At 40.8% G+C, this 7,854-nt stretch overlaps 1 long non-coding RNA gene across 1 annotated transcript; it reads right to left on the minus strand.

Annotated features, from left to right (window-relative positions):
- Positions 1 to 2,815: 2,815 nt before the first annotated feature.
- Positions 2,816 to 6,411, minus strand: LOC138963883 (uncharacterized). The gene is made up of 2 exons (XR_011454955.1): positions 5,990 to 6,411; positions 2,816 to 5,393 (listed from the first exon to the last, which is right to left on the minus strand). It is a non-coding gene; the product is annotated as an uncharacterized lncRNA (long non-coding RNA).
- Positions 6,412 to 7,854: the final 1,443 nt, after the last annotated feature.

Raw genomic sequence — 7,854 nt, forward strand, 5'->3', positions numbered from 1 at the left:
ACAGCGAGATAAATCGATAGTGTAGCTGACACGCGGCAACAATTGAATAGCCACCCTCTGACCGCTTGTACCACCTGCATGTAAACTCAGTTTATGTACTTTTTAAAAAAAAAATTGATTTTGTTTTTCGCTTTCTGACCGTGTGGGCCACCAACATGTACAGCTCAGTTTATCTGCGCTTTAAAAAAGCGATTTTGTTTCCGCCTTTTGACTGTTTGTAACACCTGCATAGAAAGTTCAGTTTATCTATTTAAAAAACAACATTGTTAATTGATTTTGTTTCCACCTATTGACTGTTTGTACCACTTGATTGTAAAACTCAGTTTATCTACGGTTTCTTTTCTAAAATTGATTGTGTTTTTCGCTTTCTGGCCGTGTGTGCCACCTGCGTGTGAAGCTCAGTTTATCTACGTGTTTTTCAAATTTAAAATTATTTTTTATTTCCGTCTTCTGACCGTGCGTGCCACCTGCGTGTAAGCTCAGTTTATCTAAGGTTACTTTTTAAAAATTGATTTAGTTTTTCGCGTTCTGACAGTTTGTACCACCTGAACGTAAAGCTCAGTTTGTCTACGTGTTTTTAACATTTTAAATTGATTTTTTGTCCGCCTTCTGACCGTTTGTGCCACCTGATTGTAAAGCTCAGTTTATCTAAGGTTTCTTTTTTTTAAATTGATTTAGTTTGTCGCGTTCTGACCGTTTTTACCACATGCCTGTAATGCTTAGTTTATCTACGTGTTTTTAACATTTTAAATTAATTTTCTGTTCCGCCTTCTGGCCGTTTGTACCACATGCTTGTAAAGCTTAGTTTATATATCTACGGTTTAAAACAACATGATTTGGTTTTTATGTTTAAACTCTTTCTGTCTTACTATGACTGAACGCAAAATTGAAGCCGACCAATGCAGGGCCACTGAGGGACGCTCTATCCAGAGGGTCCGGGGACCTTCAATTATAATTTTGGGGGTCTAAGCAACAGATTGACTGTGAGTGAGATGAACAAAGTTGAGAAAAAAAATGACTGTATTCACCACACACAACAATGTCAAATGTTCTCCCCATCATCAGAACTGTTGAGGGTCCCAAAACCAGAAGAACTAGCTGACAGCCTGAATTTCAGTGTGAGATTCAACAACACTCCAACCGTCTCTAGATTGTTGTTTTACCAAAATGTTTAATAAACTAAAGCTAAGACTAAGCCACGAGAGAAACTCGATATTTGCGGCTAAAACACAAATACCATCTTCTCACCCCGCCGAGTGCCGATAGAACACATGATCAACGAGAAAGCACATTGTGTGTAAGATACAGTGTCTCAGTGACATGCATGTATTTCTGAGTGTTCATATTGGTGTTTTATTTTAGCTAAGCGTTTTTACACCCCCGGTATAGGGGTGTGTATAGGATTCGGTCCATGTGTTTGTTTGTGTGTTTGTGTTCGCATATAGATCTCAAGCATGAACGGACCGATCGTCACCAAACTTGGTGAACAGGTTCTATACATTCCTGAGACGGTCCTTACAAAAATTGGGACCAGTCAAACACACGGTTAGGGAGTTATTGGTGGATTAAGATTCTACAAGGACTTATAGAGTGACATATTCTTGGTCAAAGGGAAATAACCTTCTCAGTTGGTGGCAGTGAGAATGGTTATTTCCCTTTGACCAACGGGGGTGTTTTTCCTACCTCGAAGGAATTTCTTGTTTTTTCAGTTCTCTACTTCCCACTGTAAATCGGAAGCGCCTGTAGAATGTTGCTGTCTGTTTTAATGTATTCTCTTGAAGGGTATCAACTTCAACCGGCATTTTCAATTTCCCGGGGTCATCATTAATTGTTTGGATAGTTGCTTGAACACCTACCAGACACGCACGCACGCGCGCACGCACGCACTCAAGCACGCACGCACAAACTCACACGTACACTCGCGCGCAGACATGCCCGTACGCACGCGCGCTGACATGCACGCACGCACGCACGCACGCACACACACACGCACGCACGCACGCACGCAAGCACGCACGCACGCACACGCTCACACACGCACGCACACACGCACGCACACGCACACACACACACACACACACACACACGCACACCCTCTCTCTCTCTCACACACACACACACACACCACACACACACACACGCACACTCTCTCTCTCTCTCACACACACAGAAACACACACACACACACACACACACACACACACGTACGTGCACACACACACACACACTACACACACACACACACACACACACACACACACACACACACACCCTGACCCCACATTATGACAGTGTGATTTGAGAAGTGGCAGGCAATTTGACAGGAAACTCGGGCATCTGCGCTTCGTCTCAAAATGTGCTTTGCCATTTCTTGAGGATAGACGGAGATTCGTGAGAAAATGTGATTCTATTGGACAAACGTACTCTTTTGATTATATTCCAATGATTATCACAGAGAGATCGCCAGAAAGAGAGAGAGAGAGAGAGAGAGAGAGAGAGAGAGAGAGAGAGAGAGAGAGAGAGAGAGAGAGAGAGTGAGAGCGAGACAGACAGACAGACAGAGACAGAGATAGACAGACACACATATGTATCCCGTAGTGCTAACTACAGACAGACAGACGGACAGACAGAAAAATTAGATATTAAACGAAGGGGCGGGCAAAGAAACGTAGTTTTTACGTAGAAAGCTCTTGTTTAACTGTGTGTTTTACTAAGCAAACATAACAAATATGTATCCCGTAGTGCTAACTACAGATAGACAGGTAGTGGGGCTCCTATGTTGCAAAATCATTCAAATCATGCAACAAACACCAAATTTAGCAAATATGAAGAGTTTCATGTGCTTAACAAAACCTGATACAGAGCCATCGCGAAAAATAAAAAAATGGGTAGTTTTTAAACAATTTTTCAAAATGGCCGCCAGTGTAAACGGTTGGGTATGTTAGGCATATTTCACTTCATGTGATTAACAGCAAATTTGGCGTAAATGGACATTTGCTTTTGCTTAACAAAACCTGATACAGAGCCACCGTGAAAAAATTAAGGAATCGGTAGTTTTTTTACAATTTTCAAAATGGCCGCCAATAAAAGGGTATTTAGGCATTTTTGATGCTACAAGACATTCTCTTGCAATAAAAACTAACACAAAAACAGTTTTAAACAAAACAATACATGTATTGTTGGTGCAGAGAATGATTGGACGCAACTAGCAGCTGAATAAAATAGTTTTGACTGTTAGTCTCAACTAGGGTTGAAGAATTTGTGGATAACCTAAACTGTGCAAAAATAAATATATTGCACCAATTTTCATACCAAAACGAAAACATTCATTCCTGTGCTGTTATATTCAATGTATGCTATTGAGGGCACTCAACTTGGCTAACTGGAACACTTTTAAGATAAAAGGTGGCCTTTACATGGGTTATTTGACCGCCGCCCAAATAAGGGTACCCCCAAAATAAAACTGATAAAAATGTAATGTATCAACTCAAAAGTCGACTAAAATTCATAATCGCTGTATTTCGAAAACGTTGTTTGTTCTCATGTGTTTACACAACTGGCACATTCCAGCAAGTGTCTATACTCAAAAGAAACTTTGGCAGTACTTGAAACAACCATCTGTCATATATACATGCGAAGTCAAAAATATGTGGGATGTAAGTCAACAAACCTGTGGCAGTTTTTAAAATATTATTTCGTGAAGATTTGAAAGTGTACTCAAACGGTTGAACTACGCCTCGTGTGTAGACACACATTCCTGAAAGTTGCAACGCAACCCACTTGGTCATTGCTAAAATACATGGATTTTAGTTGACTTGGGTATCCCTCAAATTTGACACATAAACATCTCATCCGTGAGATCGACACATACATCAGTATGTACAATGGCACAACACTAGAAATATGCAAGATGGCGAAATAAAACAACCTGTTCTGGATGGATAATCAAGTTGACTTTCTCTTCGTATACAACAGTGACCCAGTTGTGCCTCAGGAATTGTCGTCGGCTTTTTAAAAGGTACCCGAAGTTTTTGTCACATCTCTTTGTCACGTCAAGGGTATCCTTATTTTGACGGCGTAAATGATGATGTTAAAAAAAAAAATGTGCCAGATAGCGAAGATGCGAGCCTTTAATGGCATAGACAGTTTGAATAAAATGACACAGGAATAAATGTTTGAGTTGGGGTATGAAAATGGGTGCAATAATATTTTTGCACAGTTTAGATGCTGACAGTTTTCACAGGCATGCAAGCACATTTGCAGAGAGCTGTGCTCTGCAGTCCTTCTTAGCAGCATTTGCAGCGTTTTGTTGTACAGCTCTTCTTGCAGGCACACCTCATGAGTTCTCGGCACACGCTGGATACCTCTTGAAAGCTCGTCCAGAATAACTCCCACTTTCCAGCCTTGAACTGCCAGCCCACAGAGTTTGGAAGTCTAATAGGTAGATGGCTCTTCTCAATCTCATGTCCTGCAGCAGCACCTCACTTGTAAGGGGATTATGGTCAATTCGGCAGCTCTTTTTACTGAAGAGGTACCGTCTAGCACTGTTTACACCCAGTACGTTGCTGGTTTTGTCCTACAAATGTACACCAAAAAGCTCTTGTGCTGCCCTGTCAGTGGTACTCAGCTTACAAAGAGGAGCAGACAACCTGAAGAAAGTTTGAGTGACGTCTTCAAATGCTTGCCATACTTCCCAAGCCTTCTGATTATTGAAGAACGACATAGTGTCACAGCCTGTAAGGCTATGCAAAATGGGCAGACAGGGTGACTTCTCTTGGCCAATGGCTTTGGCAATGTGGCGATACACTTCACGAGCAGAAAAAACCGCAACACAGCTGGAATGAGAAGCAGACTGTCTGGCCTCCTCCACATCCATGGTGCAGGAAATCAGCCTGGGGTACCCTTCACACAAAAGATGAAAAGTGAAATTTTTATTTGAATGTATTTGAATAATGTTTACTATATCAGAGAGTTGGTCAAAGCCGGGTTAGCAAGTCTTCACACCACAGACCAAAATGAAAGAAAATTTTATTTCATGAATTCGTATAATTCTTACTGTTTCAGGTTAAAAAACAAACACAGTTTCCAGTGACCCAACTGATTCTGGAATCTTTCTGACCGCTACATTTATTCGCTTCAAACAGTCGCTAACAGAATGTTGACCATAGTGAGGGTTCGTACGTTAAACCCATCAAATTCACAGAGGTCGCTTACAAATGATGTGCAAACATGTTCCAATTAATACAAATAAAAAAATCTTACTGTTAAGATGTATTTGGTAACAAACCTTGATACAGTAGTACTAGTGAAATCAGCTCCCTTCTGTGGCACCGGAATAAATGCAGAACGCTTGTTCCCAGGAACCGGCATGTGGTGTAACTCTTGTATATATCCTGTAAAAATAAAATTCACACCAATGCACGGTCAACTTAGAATAAGCAAAAGGATGAGAAACAAGCAACAAACCAAAATTGTAAAACTCAAAGAGCGGTACCTCTTCATTTTTCAAAACCACTTATCTCATTTGGTCTGTTACCTACCGTCTTTGAAAGTTTGATCACAACACTGTAAAGACATGGGGAGTGGAGTGTTTTTATCTCCAGCTGGTCATCCTACTATCTGGCCTACCCTCACTCAGTTTTTGACTCTACCCCTCCCCACCTCAGCCGTTTAGAGACTTATGGAAGTCCTCAACGTAGGCAGGACTAATCATTTATCATACCATGAACAATCTCTTTCTCCTTGCCTTTTATTAAAAGTTCGTTTAATCTATTTAAAATCAGCAGCGTGGCGATCATGATTTCCTTACTTGTAATCAACAGATAGATCTAGATCTATCAGCATCACAATCCAGCTAATGAGCTATTGCAAGATTAAACAAAGTCTCTGCATTTCAGCGCTTCACCCGATGAATAACAGAACCCAGGGGAGAATTAAACAGTAAAATGATGTGACATTGGTGAATGGATGCGTATTCTTGAAAACTTACCTTCAGAAACGTTGTTTTCGCTCAAATCAAAACACGCAATGTTGCGGAGGCCGCCATCTTGAATTTTCATGCTGCGGATATATAAAATTCTAAAAACGATCAAATTAAATACCAGAACACAAAAATACACATACGAGTATTTATGTCATGCATGTGTTATCAGCAGACAACTTCTGGTGCATGGTAAACCATTGAATTTTACATTTGCTGAGTTGGGAATATTTACTGCTGAGCGCTTTTGGTACGAATTTCGTCTGCTGTAAATGCAGCCTTTTATTCCCTATCAAAAACAAAAAAAACGATTTCTGAAGTGGCTCTGTATCTGAAATCCCTTAAATAATTATAAAGAACAATATCACAAAGTATGATGTTTGTTGCAAGATGTGAATGATTTATGAGTGCGTCTGCAACATACGAGCCCCACTAAGGCACATAGACATACAGGCAGAAAAGCAGATAGACGGAGAAACACACGGACAACTGAACGTTGTTGTTTTTTTTACATAGTTATAACTATTGTTTTCTTAATAAACGCCTCCAGCTCTATCCGTACTTGCCACGCATAAGCGAACAAAACTTGTCGCCAACGACTCAAAATAAACAGAAACAATAGTGTTCCTTTGATGTCCAGAGAGCTTACTGATCAGGAAATTATAGTAGCATGTCCTCCGAGTGGATTCAGAGAAGCGTAAATGGCCATGGCCTCGCTTGAGTTATTGCAGGATCAAATAATGGCAGCGTGACCAGTTTTTTTCTGTCTCGCTCTGTCCCTATGTCTCTCTCTGTTTCTCCCACCCCACCCCACCCCACCCCACCCCCTCTGTCGATGTCTCTGTCTCTTTCTGTCTCTGTGTCTGTGTCTGTCTCTGTCTGTCTGTCTCTCTGTCTGACTCTCTCTCTCTCTCTCTCTCTCTCTCTCTCTCTCTCTCTCTCTCTCTCTCTCTCTCTCTCTCTCTCTCTCTCTCTCTCTTTGATTTCATTTGTGTGTTGCCTGTCTGTTCTGTTTAGTACCCTTCCTTCAGAGTGAGTTGATATTATTGTAAAAGTTTTATATTTGCAGTGTTACAGCACAAGACAACGATATCATCAGCACAGTTTACTGCATGCGTAAGATAAAAACAACAGTCTTTGTTATGGACACAATGTTTTTCTCAGCTATCCATAGCGGAGGATGTTTTGCCGATTATCACGCTGTCTCGAATTCAGAATAAGCTCCTGTTTCTATGGTGCTAGTGTGTCCAATAAAGGCATTTTCATGATTTTTAAACGATTCCCGTCTGTCATATACATATATGGAAAAAATAACCAAAACAAGCCTTCATGTTTTCACCAATATGTCGGCGTCGTGGCCTTCGTCAGGGTGTTCTATAATTAGCTCCAATATATAAATATACTGAGACACTTCTGAAAGTTTAAGTTGAAAGGGAAGCGTAAATGTAGGTCCTTGCGTGTGAAAACAATTGAAAGGGTAGCATATATGTGTATGTCCTTTCGTATATAATTATACATTACACAAAAACCTTGTCCGAATATTTGTCTATTTTGAAAGCACTCTCCTGCTCAACTCTTAACAAAACACCACGCTTTTATTGTCCTTTTATCCCGAAGGTAAGTGTTTTGGTGAGAGTATTCAAAGTGCAAAAAGAACAAACAAGTCGCGTAAGGCTAAAATACAATATTTAGTCAAGTAGCTGTCGAACTCACAGAATGAAACTGAACGCAGCAAGACCGTATACTCGTAGCATCGTCACTCCACCGCCCGTGGCAAAGGCAGTGCACGTGGAATTGACAAGAAGAGCGGGGTATTCGTTGCGCTGAGAAGGATAGCACGCTTTTCTGTACCTCTCTTCGTTTTAACTTTCTGA

This window comes from Littorina saxatilis, linkage group LG4, assembly GCF_037325665.1.
Source record: "Littorina saxatilis isolate snail1 linkage group LG4, US_GU_Lsax_2.0, whole genome shotgun sequence".
NCBI lineage: Eukaryota > Metazoa > Mollusca > Gastropoda > Littorinimorpha > Littorinidae > Littorina > Littorina saxatilis.